At 44.1% G+C, this 18,558-nt stretch overlaps 1 protein-coding gene across 4 annotated transcripts in view; it reads right to left on the bottom strand.

Moving 5' to 3' along the window:
• The window catches only part of NLGN4X (neuroligin 4 X-linked), a 342,892-nt gene extending 332,140 nt beyond the window's left edge, over nt 1-10,752 (bottom strand). For 3 of the 4 annotated variants that reach the window (XM_060087275.1, XM_060087277.1, XM_060087278.1), the window contains exon 1: nt 10,467-10,752. The gene's annotated coding sequence lies outside the window, so the exon portion shown is untranslated. Of the gene's footprint in view, nt 1-8,113; nt 8,166-10,466 lie in introns of those variants that run through there. The other variant, XM_060087276.1, reaches the window with a different exon arrangement.
• Nucleotides 10,753-18,558: the final 7,806 nt, after the last annotated feature.

Genomic DNA, 18,558 nt, shown 5'->3' with positions numbered 1-18,558 from the left:
AAATTTCCTTCCAAGCTTGCAACTGGGACATGCTCAAGAAAAGTGATGAATGAAAGAAGGAATAGGAGTCAGAAGGTAGTTTCTAGAAAAAGATGCGTATACCTCAGTCACCGAATATCTTTCTTCCCAAGACTAAGGAGCTCCATTCCCGAGCCTACCATATTGATTTCCCGTCTTGAGCAAGGCCACACAAGACACCTAGCCAACAGGATCTAGCCCACAGAATCTAGCACACAGATGCTCAGATAGAGATCCATGGCGGCCACCACCACCACTAATCCATGCCCGTGGCGGGCAGCACTGATTTGCTGTGGCGTCTGTCCTGCTGAGATAGATTCTTGGGTCTTGTGTTCTAGGGGCAGAAGATGCCCATCCATTCAGGCAGGAAAGATACAGGGCTTGACTTGATACATATGTTTCCACTGACATGAGGTTGCTTACTAAGTATCAACTAATTATGCTTCAGTGAGGGCTCTAATATGCTTGTTACCATAGTAACATTAATAACTCCTCAACATCACTTGAAGGCAAAGAGGTAGTTTCTGTGGACCATTAAATGTAGATTCTAGGGACCAGCCTGGAAATGGTCTTACCAGATACGACACAGTTTCTTCTGGAAAATGCACATCAAACTATCTATTCATCCATCTATATATGTAGTCTCTACTTGTATTAATTTTTTTTTTTTTTTTTTGCGGTACGCGGGCCTCTCACTGTTGTGGCCTCTCCCGTTGCGGAGCACAGGCTCCGGACGCGCAGGCTCAGCGGCCATGGCTCACGGGCCCAGCCGCTCCACGGCATGTGGGATCTTCCCGGACCGGGGCACGAACCCGTGTCCCCTGCATCGGCAGGCAGACTCTCAACCACTGCGCCACTAGGGAAGCCCCTAATTTTATATATATATATATAGATTTCTTATATAAGTTAAATATGCATATACATTATTTAATACACCATTATATTTATATAATACATTACATGGCTAAATGAATTCTTTTCATTATCTATATAAAGGCTCTCCAATGAATTTTAAGATAAAGCATGTCTTGGGACTTCCCTGGTGGCACAGTGGTTACGACTAGGCACTCCCAATGCAGGGGGCCCGGGTTCCATCCCTGGAACTAGATCCTGCATGCCGCAACTAAAAAAAATGAGAGATCCTGCATGTGACAACTAAAGATCATGCCAGAACAAAGATCCTGCACACGGCAACTAAGAACCGGCCCAGCCAAATAAATAAATAAATAGATAGATAAATATTTTTTATAAAAAATAATAAAGTAAAATAAAGCATGTTTTGATGAGTCTGTCATCAATTATATAAATTGTATGCAAATACAAATATATAAATGCATAGTGTATACTATATATAGATAACTAACAAGGACCTACTGTATAGCACAGGGAACTACACTCAATATTTTGTAATAACTTATAAGGGAAAAGAATCTGAAAAAAGTGTGTGTGTGTATATATATATATATATATATATATATATATGAAGCAGTTTGCTGTACACTTGAAACTAACACAACATTGTAAATCAACTTCAACTTAAATGCACAGTGTATACACATAATTATATAAATATATAAATACAACATAGCAATAATTATATACATACATATTTAAATAAAATTTAGCTCGTTTAGAGGATGAAGTCTTTCTAGATATGATCTGCCAATAAAACGACCCTGTGCAAGAAATAGCTTTGTGATGTTGTGGCTCTAACTGTCTTGAGACCACTTGGGTCCGCACACCAGCCTACTGACATGTCAGGCACCTACGTCTGTTTGCAGTCCACGTGCAATTCTATTTCCAAAGAACCTGAGCCCACTGGCAAAATGACAACCCAGGACAGGAAATCCTCTGGCATTAATTCACGGCTGCCGTGGCTTTCCTGTGAGCTGGGGTGTGTCCGTGCTTCTCGGTAGGTGCACCGTGGATGAGTGCTCCATGTGAAACTGGGATGCAAAGGGAGTGCGGGAAGGCAGGGACCCCAAACCACAAAGAGACTATTATGAGCTTCTCAACTTTGGGGACTTCCAGCTTCTCGGTGTTCATGGCAAGTGAACTCTGGGCTTGTCTGCTGTGCTGATACGATGCTTCTTCGACCGCGCCAGGAGCTTTCGATGGCGACAGCCTCTCCACAGAGCCCTTACGTACCGAGAGACACAAAGGCTTGCATCGCCTACCAGGCAGATAAAAGGGCTATTTAGTTTCGCCTTTTTAAAAAAGAGTGTCCAGTGTGATCCTTGCAAAAACTGTCAATTTCTCCATCCCAGTATGTAACCTGGAGGAATATGGATGGACATAAAAGGGCAGCGTGTTATCACTCCAACCACACAGATTATTTCACCCTGGACCTGGACAATGATACCTTGTAAGAAACTCTTACTCAATCAGAAGAGAAAGCTTCAAGGAAAGTTAGAGAAAGCAGCTGCTTGCCCCTCAACATACACTCTCAAATTATTTAGGTCTCAGTGTCCTGTCATAAACCATCATGGAAAAGAACATGAAAAAGAATATGTATACATATGTATAACTGAATCATTGTGCTGCACACATGAAACTAACACAACCCTGTAAACTAATGTCTTTCCCCTCCAATGAGGAGTCTTTTCAGGTCCATCTCAGGTAACTTACATCATGAATTTTCTAATATCACTTACGTTTGGTGAATGATGGAGAGAAGAAATGGAAAATGACCAAGACAAAAATCCCATTTTTCATTTTGGTACTTTGTTTTTTTGTTTTGATCTAATGTGTTGCTGTGGCTGAGAAAAAAACATTTGATGCAAGAAATTGCTCTTGGTTACGCTGGTGCATACGGGCATACCTATGTGTATAAATATACACAGACACACACAGACACACTTCCCTTCTTACTACATGCCTTTAGGCCATGAGGGAGTATGCATTCGAGTGAGAAAAGCAGTTAACAGTGACATACTTTATTTGCTTGAAAAAATGTGTTTCCTCAGACTCACAGATACAGAGAGAACGAAGGAGTAACCAGTGCAGAAGGAGAAGGGGGAGGGGCAAGATAGGGATAGGGGATTAAGAGGTACAAACTACCCTCCTACGCCTTTGGTGGGAATGTAAATTGGTGCAGCTACAATGGAGAACAGTGTGGAGGCCCCTCAGGAAACTAAAAATAGAGTTACTATGTGAGCCTGCAATCCCACTCCTGGGCATATATCCAGAAAAGACAAAAACTCTAATTCAAAAAGATACATGCACCCCAATTTTCACAGCAGCACTATTTACAATAGCCAAGACATGGAAGCAACCTAAATGTCCATCGACAGATGAATGGAAAAAGAAGATGTGACACATATATACAGTGGACCATTACGCAGCCATAAAAAAGAACAAAATAATGCCTCTGCAGCAACACTGATGGACCTAGAGATGATCATACTAAGTGAAGTAAGTCAGACAGAGAAAGACAAATATCATATGATATCACTTATATGTGGAATCTAAAATACAACACAGATGAACTTATTTACAAAACAGAAATAGGCTCACAGACATAGAAGACAAACAGAATACACTTTGCTGTATACCTAAAACTAACACAACATTGTAAATCAACTACCCTTCAATTAAAAAGAGGTACAAACTACTATGTATAAGACAGGTAAGCCACAAGTATACATTGTACAGCACAGGGAACTACAGTCATTTTTTCGAAATACCTTTTAATGGAGTATAATCTGTAAAAATATGGAATCACTATGCTGTCCACCTGAAACTAATAGAATTATGTAAATCAACTTAAATTTTTTAAAAATGAGTTCATGGCTGCCCACCACCTGGCCCATTCACAAAGGGTACTCGAGTAGGAAAAAACTGAAAACACTATAGGCACGCCACCTCAGTGGCTTGTGGTCTCCACACACACACCTCCCCAGTGCCCCGCACACCCCCATCCCCACTGGTTGTTTCTGAGACCACAGTTTGACGCTGCAGGCTAAGTAGCCAAAGCTGGCGGACCGTCAAGGTCACATAATCCACGTCCCTGCCACGGGTCTAAACCAAACACTGGTGATGCTGATAGATGAAACCCGGAACACGACACCATGTGCAAATCCCATCACCGCTGTAAGAACACAACCAAAGAGATCTTTTCCATGCTTCGCAAAAATAAACAGCGACTCACGGGTAATACACCTCTCATCACTGCCCGTCACAGTTTCTTTCAGTTTGATTCCTTTTTTTTTTTTTAAAGGATCCAAAAGCTTAACCAACTTTCTTTTTCACGTAGAAAAATCGGAGGTGAAATTCCCATTTCAAAGAAGTGCACTTGGCAAAATATGACTTCTTGCGCCAACACCGCCCCCCTGGAAACAAAGTTCCAACCAGCCAAACAAAAGCAAAAATGGTTACCAAAGGGGAAAGTGGTGGAGGGATAAATTAGGAGTTTGGGATTAGATACACACCACTATATATATATATATATATAAAATAGATAAACAATGAGAACCTCCTGTAGAGCACAGGGAACTACACTCAATGTTTTGTAATAGCCTATACGGGAAGAGAACCTGAAAAAAGACTATACACATATATATGTATAACTGAATCACTTTGCTGTATGCCTGAAACACAACAACTATACTCCAATTTAAAAAAAAAAAATGAGAGGTGAGTTGGGATGAGGGTGGATGCCTGCAGAAACCTAAGAGTCAATTTCACAGAACGAAAGAATAGAATGGGGGTGGTCAGGGGGAAGTGGCGAGTTACGAATCAAAGGTCATAAAGTTTAGATAAAGCAAGATGAGTATCTTCTAGATCTTCTGTACGATATTGGACCTACAGTCCACAGGACTATATTGTACACTTAAACATGTGTTTAAGTGTACAGTATAGTGGATTCTTGTGTCACATGTTTTTACCTCAAAGCAATAAAATAAAAAAACATACCCTTGGGATGATGACTTCAAGATGGAAGGATGACTTCATCATCCAATCAGGGATTAGCCTCTGGAAACCAAAATGATCGCCGATAGCAACACATCAAACCAAGAAGGTCCAGTTGCCAGCCAAAGAAGAGCGCTCTGTTACCGTGGTAAATCACTATTCATAAATAAAACCACCAAACAAAACTCTAGGTTCTTTCCCTTCATTTCCAAAGAGCTGTGAAAGCACACGCCATTTCATTAATACCATCCTGAAATAAAGATCTGCCTCCAGGGAGGCCCTGTAGGGTTTATTCTTCCTCACTTCTTCCCTAATACGATTACTCTTTTCTCCTCTGGAATCAATTCAATAAAACCTCACCTTACTAGACATTTCACGCTTGTTGGGGTTTGGTTCCTGTTCGGTCAGGCACGCCTTCTGGGCAGTGCAGGGGGGGGGCGGGGGCTGGTGCAGAGAAGATGCTCATTCTGGAAACTGGCCAATTTCCACAGGCACGTGGTGCTCAGGGGTTCCACACACACCTGGGGCAGGTGATCTCAACAGTGAAGGTCTGAAGGCTGAAATCAGAGCCCTAAGTGGCCTGGCTATTCTCCACTCATGTGCTCATTTTATGAGCCCTTTATTTCCTTTTTGTGTCGTATACCCACTGCAGACATAAATCCTTCTCAGAGGTATTTGTTCAAAGCCTATAAATGGCCAACCTCAAACTTCTAGGCGGTCCCACTGTTTTTTTCTCCCTTATTCATTTGTCCTATTCTGCCTGCCCCTAAGTAAAGGAGGAAGGGTTTCCCATCCCGCCACTCACGGAGCACAGAACAGAAGAGGCTTTGAAAGGCCAAATGTAGGTTGTTTAGAGAAAAATGACAAAACGGGAAAATATTCATGGCGTGAATGGCCCATGAATGGCTTGCAGCCCACAACAGATGACCTAATTGCCTAGAACCACGTGGGCTCAATTTTGAGATTTTCACTGCCTCCCCTTATCCGGCCCAAAGCGGAATATCTGATTTGAAACTGGTAGCTGACAAGTTTAAGAAAGCAGCTGTCGCTACATCCAAGGCCTAGTCTGTCTTTGACTTTTTTAACATAATTAAGCGGAAAATGAAGTGTCTCTTCTGAAAAGATACAGTATCCAGGATTTTTTTTTTTAATTGGGCAACTGACTTAAACTAAACCCTGCGCGTATTTTTCTCATTTGGGAATAAATGTATACTGCTAAGCATCAAAAGCATTATAGAAAGTATACAGCTGTGGTTGATATATTAAAAATCTGTTCCTTGCCCTTGACTTTCACATACAAAAATCAGCTCTCATCGGGTTTGGAATTTAAGTATATTTTAACCAGAGAAGCCTGTCATCAGAGTGAGGGCATTAAAGGACTTGAAATATTTTCATACGGTGGCTTCATTGGAATCACATAAATTCTGTCAACAGGTTGTACTGTTGACAATACCTAGCTGTGCAATAAAGGTTTAGAATCTGGAGTACCAATTAAAACGGAAGAACAGTAAAGCCATGCCAGACTCTGTGCACTTGAATATTTACTTTTGTGAGAACCCTCCCTGGGTTTTTTTGTTGTGGTCCAGGCATCAAAGCCCAATATTCTAAAGAGCTCTTAAAGAGATGCTTGCACATTCTGAAAGCACTGTAATGTGTATAGAGAGGAAACACTCTCATCTTTGTACAGAGACCAAGAAGCTTTCCACAAATTACTACAAAGGAAAAAACATGAAAAGGCCAAGTTCAGAAATAAAGGAAAACCCCACATACTTACTGCGGGTCTACATTCCAGGCCCCAAAAAGAGAACTTTTATATTGCCCACATCTATTCACTTGTAAATTTCAGAACATGGAAATACCTGCTTTATCTACCTTATGTAGCAAATCATCACTTATCAAGTATCTTATATCTATTTTGAGATTTGGGTATAAATTGGCTGGGTTTAGGGCCAAATGTACATTCAGCACTCTTTTCATTTAGGGGAAAAAAATACAAAGGAAAGCAACAATTCTTCCACCAAAGAAAAACGTGTCAAAACACCTTGAAAACGGCATCAAAGCACAGCCATTAGTATGAAAATGCAATTATCATTAACTCCCTGCTCGAAATCATTCCGGTTTCCAAAAAATTAAACCTGTCATTTTAATCCAGTAATTTAAAACTGATGAAGTAATTTTCTACTTGCTACTTATTGGCCGTCATGATTTTCTTACATGTCAAGGAAAATATTCTTTAAAATTGCCATATATATATCTATATATAGAGAGAGATAAATATAGATATATAGATAGATAGATCTCCAAGTACATTTCTTTGGGTAACAGAATATTTAAGTTTTAATCTAGAAAAAAAATAAATATTTGCAGAGGTCTCCGTGAGATTCTTATGTTCTTACTTTAGGGATGCATTTTTTAAATCTGGAAATAAGGGATGAATGCAGCCATGTGCCAAAACACTCACCACCCCCTACACACACACAGACACACACACACACCCTTCTGCTGCATCTACACAGGGAAATCTACCCTGAGGTTTTCAAGGCCGGCTGTTAACCTCTTTCCAAAGCCCACTAAAGGCAACTAAAGGCATGAAAAATTCCCCAGCCCCTCTATCTGCCCCCAGAAAGATGCAGATTTCTGTGCCACCGGACCCCTTCTCCGGGCTCTCTCATTCTCTAGGAAAAAGCTAAGCATCGCCATTCAAACCACGCCGTTCTCTTAGCAGCTGCGGTTGCTTTGTTCTGATAGAAAGTCAGGTCTTGAAGCCCCGGTTAATTTCTAGCTGAAGTATATACCTACCGACGATGCCTTATGCACGCACTCCTACGTTGCCTGCAGAACCCTACACAAACTGGAAATTCTGCTCCCTCAGGATATAACTAAGTCTCCCCAAACTTTCTTTTCTTTTTTCGTTCTTTTTTCCTCTGCGTCCCGTCCCTCCAATCGTGGTAAAGGCTGACTCCGAAAAGGAGCTAGCTCGTACCACCTCGCATCACAAAACAGTTAAACGCAGCGCGCTCAGGATGTGGAGGCCGGGTCAGCCAGGGGACCCCTTCAGACAGCCTAGGCTAGGAGCACAGAAAGCCGTTTCCCCGAAACTGACCCAGTAGGAAAAAAAAAAAAAAGGAAATCAAGGGAAGAATCCACACTACCACCTTGTGGATTCTGCTCGCAAGAACAGTACCTGCTGAGTTCGATACCCGCCGCCGGACACACCTCACCCCAAATCTCCCAAGTTGGGTCCACATGACGGAGGGCGAGCCGCGGGCCCGGCTCACGGCAGGCGCGCGCGCGCGCTCTCGGCTTCACTCCCGACGCGCGCTCCCAGAGCGGGCGCGAGCCGCCTTCCCCGGCCCCCGACGCGGCCTCCTGCGCCCCGCCCCCCTCCCGCCGGCCCGAGAGAGCTGCCTCGTGGCTCCAAAAATAGATGAAAAGAGGCCCACACCTGCTGGTCGGTTCAGAGAAGGGAGTCACACCAGAGGAAAACCCGCAGCCAAAAAAAAAAAAAAAAAAACCCACAAAAAAACAAAGCAGAAAAGGGCGAGGGGCGGGAGGGAGGCAGAAGACGTCCTCCGGGCGCCCCTCGCCCTCCGAGGGGGACTTCCGTTCCTAGGGCGGCCCCGGCCAGGCCCCGAGGGTGCGCGGGGGGACCCCCGGCCCCCGCCCCCGCCGCTTCGGGGAGAAAGGATGCTGTGTCTGGCGGCGGGCAGGCGCCGGAATGGTGCGCCGGGCCCAGGGATGCGCGGGGCCCCGGGCCCGGATCCGGGGGCGCACCGCCCGGGGGGGCCGGGCGGAGAAATCGAACCTACAGGTTCTCGGAGGGGCGAAGAAGCCGGGGGAGGGGAGGGGTGCGGTCGGGGACGGGCGGGGAAAGAGGGGGCGTCTGGGAGACTGAAGGGTGCCCGCGCGCCCTGAAGAGGCGGCGGGCTTCCCGGAGAGCCGGAGCGGAAGGGAGGGAACACTCGTGGGCTGGGGTCGGGGTGCAGCCGGGACCTCGGCCTCTCCTCCGGCCGCCGCCGGCCCGCGACCCCCGCACCGTCTGCGGCCGAGCGGCACGCCTGTTCGGCCCGCTGGAGCGGGACGGGGGTCAGGCCGAGCCGCGCGGGAAAGGGCAGGGGGCGGCGGCGGGGGTCGGGATGCAATCGGCTGGGAAAGCGTAGGAGGCGGGCGGGATCCGAAGCGCGGGACGGCTGCGAGCTTTGGGATACGGCGGGTGGGGGGGGGATGGAGCGAGGGAGGGGGGAGGGTTGTCTGTTACGTGGCCCAAGTCTCTGCGGGTGGTCCGCACCTCCGAACCGAGTCCCCGGACCTCCGCCCCCCGCCTCCGGCGAGAGGACCGGCCCGCCGTTCGCCCCGCGGGCTCTGCTCCTGGAACGAGGGTTCTCCGTGGGCACCGACGGGGGTCCGCATCCCCGGAGACCCCGGCTAGGGCGCCCAGCGCCGGTCCCCGCAGCTGCCAACTTTTGTGGTCCTCGGGGAGAAGCGGGCAGCTCGGGGACGGCGCTCGGGCGGCAGCTGCGAGCCCCGCGCAGACGTGCAGGCCAGACCCAAAGGCTCCCGAAGCAGCAACGCCACCAACCGCCCTCACTCCTCCTCGCGCCCTCCATGTCCCGCCGCTTGCCTTCCCACAGCCCACACGCACGGCTGAAGGGCGGATGGCCGTGGGAGGGCAGGTGGCCCGCTCCCCAGCTTTGCAGAAACGGCGCTAAGCTATTTCGTCTTCACCCGGGGTCTCCAGCGCGCCCGGGTCGCTCCCCAGCAAAGCCCAACCAGGTCCTAATCAATCACGTGCGTTATTTCGTGCATCACACAAGCCGTCATCTTATTCAAGGCCAGCAGAGGAAGGAGGGGAAAAAAAAATCGCTTAATGCAAACCCAGCCAAGCCTGTTTTCCTTTTTTCTCTCTGGTTAACCCAAAAAAATGCACCCGGGGAGGTGGTAGCTGACAGTTTCCTTAAAGAAGAAGGAGGAGAAAAAAGCCCGTGATGGCTCACAGTTTCCAGAAGTGCTCCTGGCTTCCCCACCAGTCCTGCTTTGCAGAGATCTGGCACTTTGCTCTTTCTCTCCCTGTACTGCAGATGTATTTTTTTTTTCTTCCTGTGTCCGCCACACTCTTCTGTTTATTTGTATGTAACACAGCGCTATTTTGTAAACACATCACACACGGCCCCAGAGCCGTTCAAATAGCTGATTGCAGCAAAACGCTTCCAAACCACGGTGGTCCCAATTTTTTTAAGTCATGAGGAAAAAAAATGTACTGTTTCTGTAGAGATGTGCACGAAGCTTGCACAGGACACGCCGTACATATATGTCCACACTCCCACCCACACCTAAGAAACGGAGCGACCGATGGAAGAAAAACTCCTATCCAAATTTTCAAAATTAAAAAAAAAATTTTTTTTTTAATGTCGGATGAAGTGGAGCGCAAACGTTAGCAGTCGGGCTTATCATCTTTTGCTGGGAAGCACACATCAGTCAAAACGTTAAATAGGCTTTAAAAAAAAAAAAACCCAGACACATCTTAAAACGGCACCTACCTTAGCCGTGGAAAAGCTGCATCGGCTGTAAGTGTTCTTTTTATGCATCCAGATTTTTCCAGGGACCGAGGCTATGATTCAGGAGGATGTACTAAGTCCAAGCGCCTTGGCTTTCTCGAATCCCAACTGGATTTGCTCCCCCGAAGAAACGCGAGGACCACCGACACTGCCGTTTGCAGGAAATTCGTTGTTTCTGTCGTAGTCTGACGGGGGAGAAGAAACAGGAACACAGTCGGAGAAGGAAGAGCCGCGTTACGTCTGAATAAGAGCTCTGTATGTAGAGACAGAGACCCGTCTGCAAGAAAGAGAGAGATTGAAGCGAGAGGTCCTGATGGCTCCCAGCTCCCCCTCTGCTATTGGACCAAACTGAATGAAATTTACAAAGCCAGCAGCCAATAGATCCCCGCGGTCGGCCCCATCGCTACAGAAACCACATCCACGGCTACAAGCGCATGCAAAGAGCAGCTAATCCCAGTGCAAACCAGCTGGAACAGAGAGATTCCGGTGCCGCCGGGGTGGTGGAACAGGTGAGCGGGCTTCTCACTGGGCCACTGTGCCAGAGCGCACGGGAAAGCTTCCCTGCGCTCTCCAGATACCCTTCAGGGACACCACACACGCTGCCGTATTTGCAAACACTTTTAACCCTTTAAGGCTATGCTATCCAAGGGTGAGTGCCAGCAGTGCAAGCTATTCCCCGGGGGTCAGGCTGACAAATGTGTTACTGTTTCTGGATGGTATTCGGCTTGTACTGGGAAACAATGATAGATAGATAGACAGATAGATAGACAGACAGACAGATAGATAGATAGATAAATTAGCAAAATTAGAATGAAGACCTGTAAAGGACACAACCTCTTTTATGCCCAGGCGATGGGTTAATACCTTTTGGCGTTTTTTTGTTTGGTTTTTTTGGTTTTTTTGGCTGCGTTGGGACTTCGTTGCCGTGTGTGGGCTTCTCAATGTGGTGGCTTCTCTTGTTGCCGAGCACAGGCTCTAGGTGCATAGGCTTCAGTAGTTGTGGCTCGTGGGCTCTAGAGTGCAGGCTCAGTAGTTGTGGCACATGGGCTTAGTTGCTCCGCGGCATGTGGGATCTTCCCGGACCAGGGCTCGAACCCCTGTCCCCTGAACTGGCAGGCAGATTCTTAACCACTGCACCACCGGGGAAGCCCCTGTTTGTTTCTTATACAGTAGTGGTTTTGATGAATGAACTACTGAAGAAGTTTCTAGCATCTGCCAGTTCTATTGAAATACCCCTCTTCACTTTTGGGATCCAGGATTTCATCTTTTCCAGCCAACTCAGAATTTGGTAATAGGACCTGGTATTTATCACTGGGTTAGAGGTAGCTGGCTGTCAGTCGCGTGATGTCTGAAGCTCCCCTCTGATAAATCAGGGAAGGCTATAGAGTGCTGTGGCAGTCTGAACACAGATTCTCAAACTAGACTGCTTGGGTTCAAGTGGCATATGACCTTCGCTGTGTGTTTAAATACTTCGTCTGGGTTTCTGCCTCTGTAACGTGGAGAAGACAAAAGTAAATCACCTTGTGATATCCTTGTGATGTGATATGTGATACAGGACTAGGCATGCAAGGAGCTCCAAATAAATGTCTGCTTTTCTTAACCTTATTTCACAGGCCTGTGGACTTACTTACTGAAGGAAAAACATAATGTCTTCCATCCATAGGACATCGTCACAATTGCTTCTGCATTTAGGCAGCAAACTCAGGCATCCAACCTGCTGTCATTATATGGTGTGACGGCACAATTAGCGATTCCTCAGGAGTTTTAAGAGAAGGACTCTTGGGGAAGATAGCCAATAGTGGGGAAGGTGATAAACGCTGATGTAGGGGACCTAGTTTCAGGTCGAGTGCCTTAACCCTGCTAGCGTTCACCTGTTGGAAAGTCTGTTAGGTTCTGTGAACCTTAGGGAACAGATCCTTTAAACAGTGATGAAAATAGCTCTCTGTGGTTCCTTGGGACAAATAAATGAGATAACAGGCACGAAAACATGCATCACCAAAAAGATGACTATATATACCATACATACAGGTACAGAGAGAATGCTGTTTTCATCAGTTATATATACACAAAATAGATATATAATCTAATAATAGAAGAAATATACATATGTTTTATATAAATATATATTTTTCTTCTATCATTTAATAATTATTTAAGATCCAATAACATAATAGTATCGCTAATAAGTGTAGTTTTCCCCCCAAATTAGTAACACACATAACTGTAGACACAAAAATATATAGACAGATATAGATGTCTCTATATATGTAGACATCTATTCTTCCCAAAGTAAAGTTTAGAAGCAGAGACTTGAGTTAAACACAATAACTTAGAGCAGGCCAGAAAGTCACTGGCTTTGCCGAGAAAGTGTGCATTCACTGACTTATTTATACATTTATCAGGTAGGTATCTCTTGAGCACAGGCATAATCCTAAGCGCTAAAAATGCATTTGTGAGTAACACTCATCCATTTATTTTTGAAGAAGCATACCGTCTAGTCGATAAGGGAGCCAACAGCGTAAGAAAAAAGTGATCACCGGGAGGTGTGAAAGTACCTATGACGTATGAAGTCATAGGCATCCATGCAGATGGAACTGATGGAGAAAACAGTCTCCAGAGAAAGAGTGCTCTCAGCAGAGAAGGCACCGTAGCAGAGAAGAACCAACCTGCCTCCCTGTTCAGTCTATTCCATTCGCTCTAACCTTTGTGCTCTGCGGTCTGTGCTTAGGCAGGCTGGCTCTGCATCTTTTGTAGAAGAATGTTGCCTAGAGCCTGAAATATACATGACAGCGCATTCTCAAGGCTCTGCCTTGCAGGCTTGACCATTAAAGGCATAATAAAAAGTTGTGGAACAGAAAAGGACAATTGTGGGCTGTTCCCTGGCGGTCCACTGGTTAGGGCTCAGCGCTTTCACTATCGTGGCCTGGGTCCAATCCCCGGTGATGGAACTGAGATTCCCACAAGCGGTGGCCCGTGCAGATTAAAAAAAGAAAGAAAGGGCCTCCCTGGTGGCGCAAGTGGTTGAGAGTCCGCCTGCCGATGCAGGGGATACGGGTTCGTGCCCCGGTCTGGGAGGATCCCACATGCCGCGGAGCGGCTGGGCCCGTGAGCCATGGCCGCTGAGCCTGCGCGTCCGGAGCCTGTGCTCCGCAACGGGGGAGGCCACAACAGTGAGAGGCCCGCATACCGCAAAAAAAAAAAAAAAAAAAAAAAGAAAGAAAGAAAGAAAGCAAGTAACAATTGTTGAAGTTTTCTTGGAACATTGTATTGTGACCACAACCAGTCAATACCTCCTCCCGTTTTAGTAAAAAAGAAGCCTGGATTCTATTCTACTGGATTCTACTCTACCTCCGGTCAGATGGTGCTTTGGGACATTTCTCAGTCTCCTGGCTTCCCGAATAAAGTCCTTATTCGTTGCCCCAACACTTCCTCTCTAGATTTATGGGCCTGTCGTGCGGTGAGCAGTGCAAGCTTGGAATGGGTAACAGAATGGTAAATAAACATGCATCAGGTGCAGCAGTTGGGGGGAAAAAACATGGAAACAGCACGGAGAAAGGCACAGCAGCGACAACCTGTATGTGGGGATCTGGAATACACAGGGTTTTTGGGATGGGCAGGGTAGAGAGGGTGAAAAGAAGAGAGATAAGACGAGAGGGTGAAGAATTCCTCTGAGACCTATTTATGGAGGGTCTTGAATACCATGCTGAATGGCTGGAATTTATCCAGCAGGCAGTGGGGCACCAAAAACATATGTTAAGCAGGGGGTAGGGGAGGAATCATCAGATTTTATATTTTAGGGCAACTGCTCTGGTGGCAATGAGAAAAAGGCCACAGGAGCAGGAGACAGAAAGCAAAGGTCCACTTTCTGAGACTGCTGCAAGGACGGATCCTAGAGAAGTGAAGTCCTGAGTAAGAGGGAGAGAGAGAGACAGACAGACAGAAAGAGAGGAAGGAAGGAAGGAAGAAAGAATGACCCTGTTGGGATTTTTAAAAAGAGCCAGAGTATTATTAAAGAGCCAGAGTATTATTTTAAGAACAAGTGAATGTATACTTTTATGAGTTTATAATTTCCCCTAATCCTGACTTCCTCACATAACGCCAGGAAAAGCAAGAACCCAACTTAACCATCGGGAGAACAGATTGTACGATAATACAGCAAAAAAAAAAAAAAAAAAGTTATACAGTTTTAAATCCGGGCTTCTTGGAAGAGAGAATTCTTCATGTTTCCATTTGAAATCTAATTATGGAGTATGGCGAGCTGGGGAGACATGTCATAAAAAGGTATTAAACAATAGGGTCCAGAGAAGGACCCATTGCTATAGGGGCTGGATTTGATTCACAAGAACAGAAGGAGACTGAGAAATAATCTATAAGGTACCATAGATGCCTCTGATGCGTGCAGCAACCTTGAACGATTCTAACCTACATTCTAATATAACGTTCGTGTTCCCATGGGCCTGACATGTTCAACCCTAAACGCAATACTGCCTATGCCAGGGAGATGATCAGGCAATACTACCTCATACTGGCTCTAGCAGTACAATGGGAAAAATAAAATAGAACTATGATTATGTAGGATAATAATTATTAGTGCAATACTAATATACACTACTTTGTATTACCACACACTATTGGAGATACAAATATGAATAACCTGTAAGGTGCTTAAAATCTAAGGCGGTGGTGATAAATCAGGCTCTTCGAATACTAAAATCCAAGGCAGTATATGGTCTGTGCCATCTTAGAAGCATAGGAGAGGCATAGCAGGCTCCCTGTAGGGATGAGGAGAAAATTCTTCAGAGATAAACAAGGTTTTCATGGGGAACTGGAGAGGTGGGGAATCCTTCCAAATGAACAAAGTCTGGAAAAAAAAAAATAGCCATGGAGTAGGTAGGGGCTCTGAAAGTTGAAGGCACCTAACTGTGAGCCAGGTAGCTTGTTTAGCTAGTCTCATTCCATCTTACTTTATACTCCAAAGTGCCCGAGGAACCTTGTCCTTTCAATGATACAAAGTAGACTTCAGACCAGTTGAACTTGAATTCTCATGAATTCCAGGTTAATGTCAATCACTTAAATGAGGTTTTCACATACTAGTTTACTAGTATGTACCTTTTCATACATGTAAATATCATTATAGAAATTTAGTTAGAAGAGACACAGAGATGGACCCCACTGGTTTTGTGGGTGAAGTGTTTTCTACACTTTAAGGAGAGATGTTCAAGTTTGTATTTTCCAACAAGAAGGTTGTACATTCCTCTAATTCAATTTTTGCACCTGAGAAATGAAAATTAAAAAAATGAAATCCTCTTGGGTGGAAGTCTGCTCCCAGGCCCTACCATGCTCTTGTCCTTCTGACTGTTATTTTAAACCCCCCAAAACACCATTAATTATGCAAGATGCATATACTGTGTGGCAATATGCTCTGACTTGCCATCTGATTTTTAAAAATCCTTTGCTAGTTATTATTTCATCGCTGGACATGATGAGCCGAAATGACTTTTAAATGGCCCTGATTTTTTAAAAAGGGTTCAAGCTCCTGAATTTCAGTACATTCATTGAGGCTGAGAAACCCATTAGGTACTGCTTTTGTATGAAAACCAAGGACACTGGATCCCAGTAAATGGCCCCAAATAGAGTTTGTTTGTTTGTTTATTTATGGCTGCGTTGGCTCTTTGTTGCTGCGCGTGGGCTTTCTCTAGTTGTGGCGAGCAGGGGCTACTCTTCCTTGTGGTGCGCGGGCTTCTCACTGCGGTGGCTTCTCTTGTTGCGGAGCACGGGCTCTAGGTGCGTGGGCTTCAGTAGTTGTGGCATGCAGGCTCAGTAGTTGTGGCTTGCGGGCTGTAGAGCACAGGCTCAGTAGTTGTGGCACACGGGCTTAGTTGCTCCACGGCATGTGGGATCTTCCCAGACCAGGGTTCAAACCCATGTCCCCTGCATCGGCAGGCAGATTCTTCACCACTGCGCCACCAGGGAAGTCCCCTAGAGTTCATTTTTAAATGAACTTGCAGCAACTTTCCCACCGTTATTGCCTAAGTCTTTATAAACTTATTTCCGGGGTACTTATATATATAAGTATATATACTTATATATATATATATATATATATATATATATATATATACACACACACACACACACACACACACACGATACACACACACACACACACACGATACACACACACACACACATATATATTCAGGCATACATACATACATATACAGATGTATACATATAATACATAAAGTATATATGATAGAGAGGGGTTATATATTATATGTAAGGTTATATAATATATATATTTATATATTATAGTTTATAATTTTTAATATATTTATATAATGTAAATGGTTATATATAATACATATAATATACAGGCACACTTCAGAGATACTGTGGGTTCAGTTCCAGACCACCACAATACAGTGAATTTCTAAATAAAGTCAACAGGTTTTTTTGGTTTCCCAGTGCATATAAAAGTTATGTTTAGAGTTGACCGTAGTCTATTAAGTGTGCCATAGCATTATGTCTTAAAAAATGTCCATACTTCGATTAAAAAATACTTTATTCTAAAAAATGATAACTATCATCTGAGCCTTCAGTGAGTCATAACAGCAACATTAAAGATCATGTGGGTCACAGATACCATAACAAATACAATCATAATGTAAAAGTTTGAAATATTCTAAGAATTACCAAAATGTGACACAGAGACATGAAGTGAGAAAATGCTGTTGGAAAAATGGCCCCGATAGACATGCTTGAAGCTTGGTTGCCACCAACTTTCAATGTGTAAAAAAACAAAACAAAACAAAACAATATCTGTGAAGTACAATAAAGCAAAGTGCAATAAAATGAGGTATGTTTGTATAGCATTATATGTGACATATACAGGGTGTTATATATAACCCCTCTCTATAATATGTAAATATATAGACATCATATATATATATATATATATATATATATATTATATATATATATATATATATATATATATATATAATACATTACAGAGATGTTTATATTCCCAGAATGGTTTATTCCTGATTCTGTCCTTGTATGCTTGTTCTGTGTGCACACCCGACCTCACTTCCTACTTTATACCTTATACTTCAGGTAATCTATATTTAAAAAGAAAGAAGTTTACTACTGTAGAGACAAAATAAGAACTGGCATAGACGTGCTTTGTTTATTGATGCAAAGAACCTTCTGTCTTACTAGTGACCTGTACCAGCTATACCAGCAGGGAAATAGAACTTCTCTGGTGAACGGAACATGGTTTATAATTTCAGTTTAAATAAGATGAGGTTGACCAAAATATTGTTAGCACCATTACTCTCTTGTATCCTTTCAAACTCAAGGTTTATTTTGGAATCTTTTCTTTAAAATCATCATTTCAATTTTTTTTTATCCTTCCTTGAGAGGAGAGGGAAAGTATTGCCAATTGTGCTTTGCATGTGACATGTAAACATATGTGGATTTGCATACATGTGGAACTAGAGCAGGAAGAAGATGTATATTAATACGAATGGTCTAGTTTTGAATGGAGATCAACTTCTGTTCTAAGGCACTGGTACAAGAGTAATAAGATAATGTTTTCCTGGAATAGTCAAGAATGACCCAATGACACAGAAAACGGTCACACCTGTGTAATATCTTCATATCAAGAAACTGATGTAAAATATGGCACAAATGAGCCCATCTACAAAACAGTAACAGACTCACAGACATAGAGAACAGACTTGTGGTTGCCATAGGGGAAGGGGAAGGTGGAGGGATGGACTGGGAGTTTGGGATAAGCAGATGCAAACTATTATTTAGAGAATGGATAAACAACAAGGTCCTACTGTACAGCACAGGGAACCATATTCAATATCCTGTGATAAACCATCATGGAAAAGAATACGAAAAAGAATGTATATCTATACATATAACGAGTCACTTTGCTGTACAGAAGAAATTACAACACTGTAAACCAACTATACTTCAATTAAAAAAAAAAAAAAGGAAAGAAACGGATGGTATCTTTTGGCCAAAACTTGGTGAAGAACTGAAATCCTCAGTCCAGCAG

Source organism: Mesoplodon densirostris, chromosome X (assembly GCF_025265405.1).
Source record: "Mesoplodon densirostris isolate mMesDen1 chromosome X, mMesDen1 primary haplotype, whole genome shotgun sequence".
NCBI lineage: Eukaryota > Metazoa > Chordata > Mammalia > Artiodactyla > Ziphiidae > Mesoplodon > Mesoplodon densirostris.
This window is presented reverse-complemented; position numbering and strand designations above follow the sequence as displayed.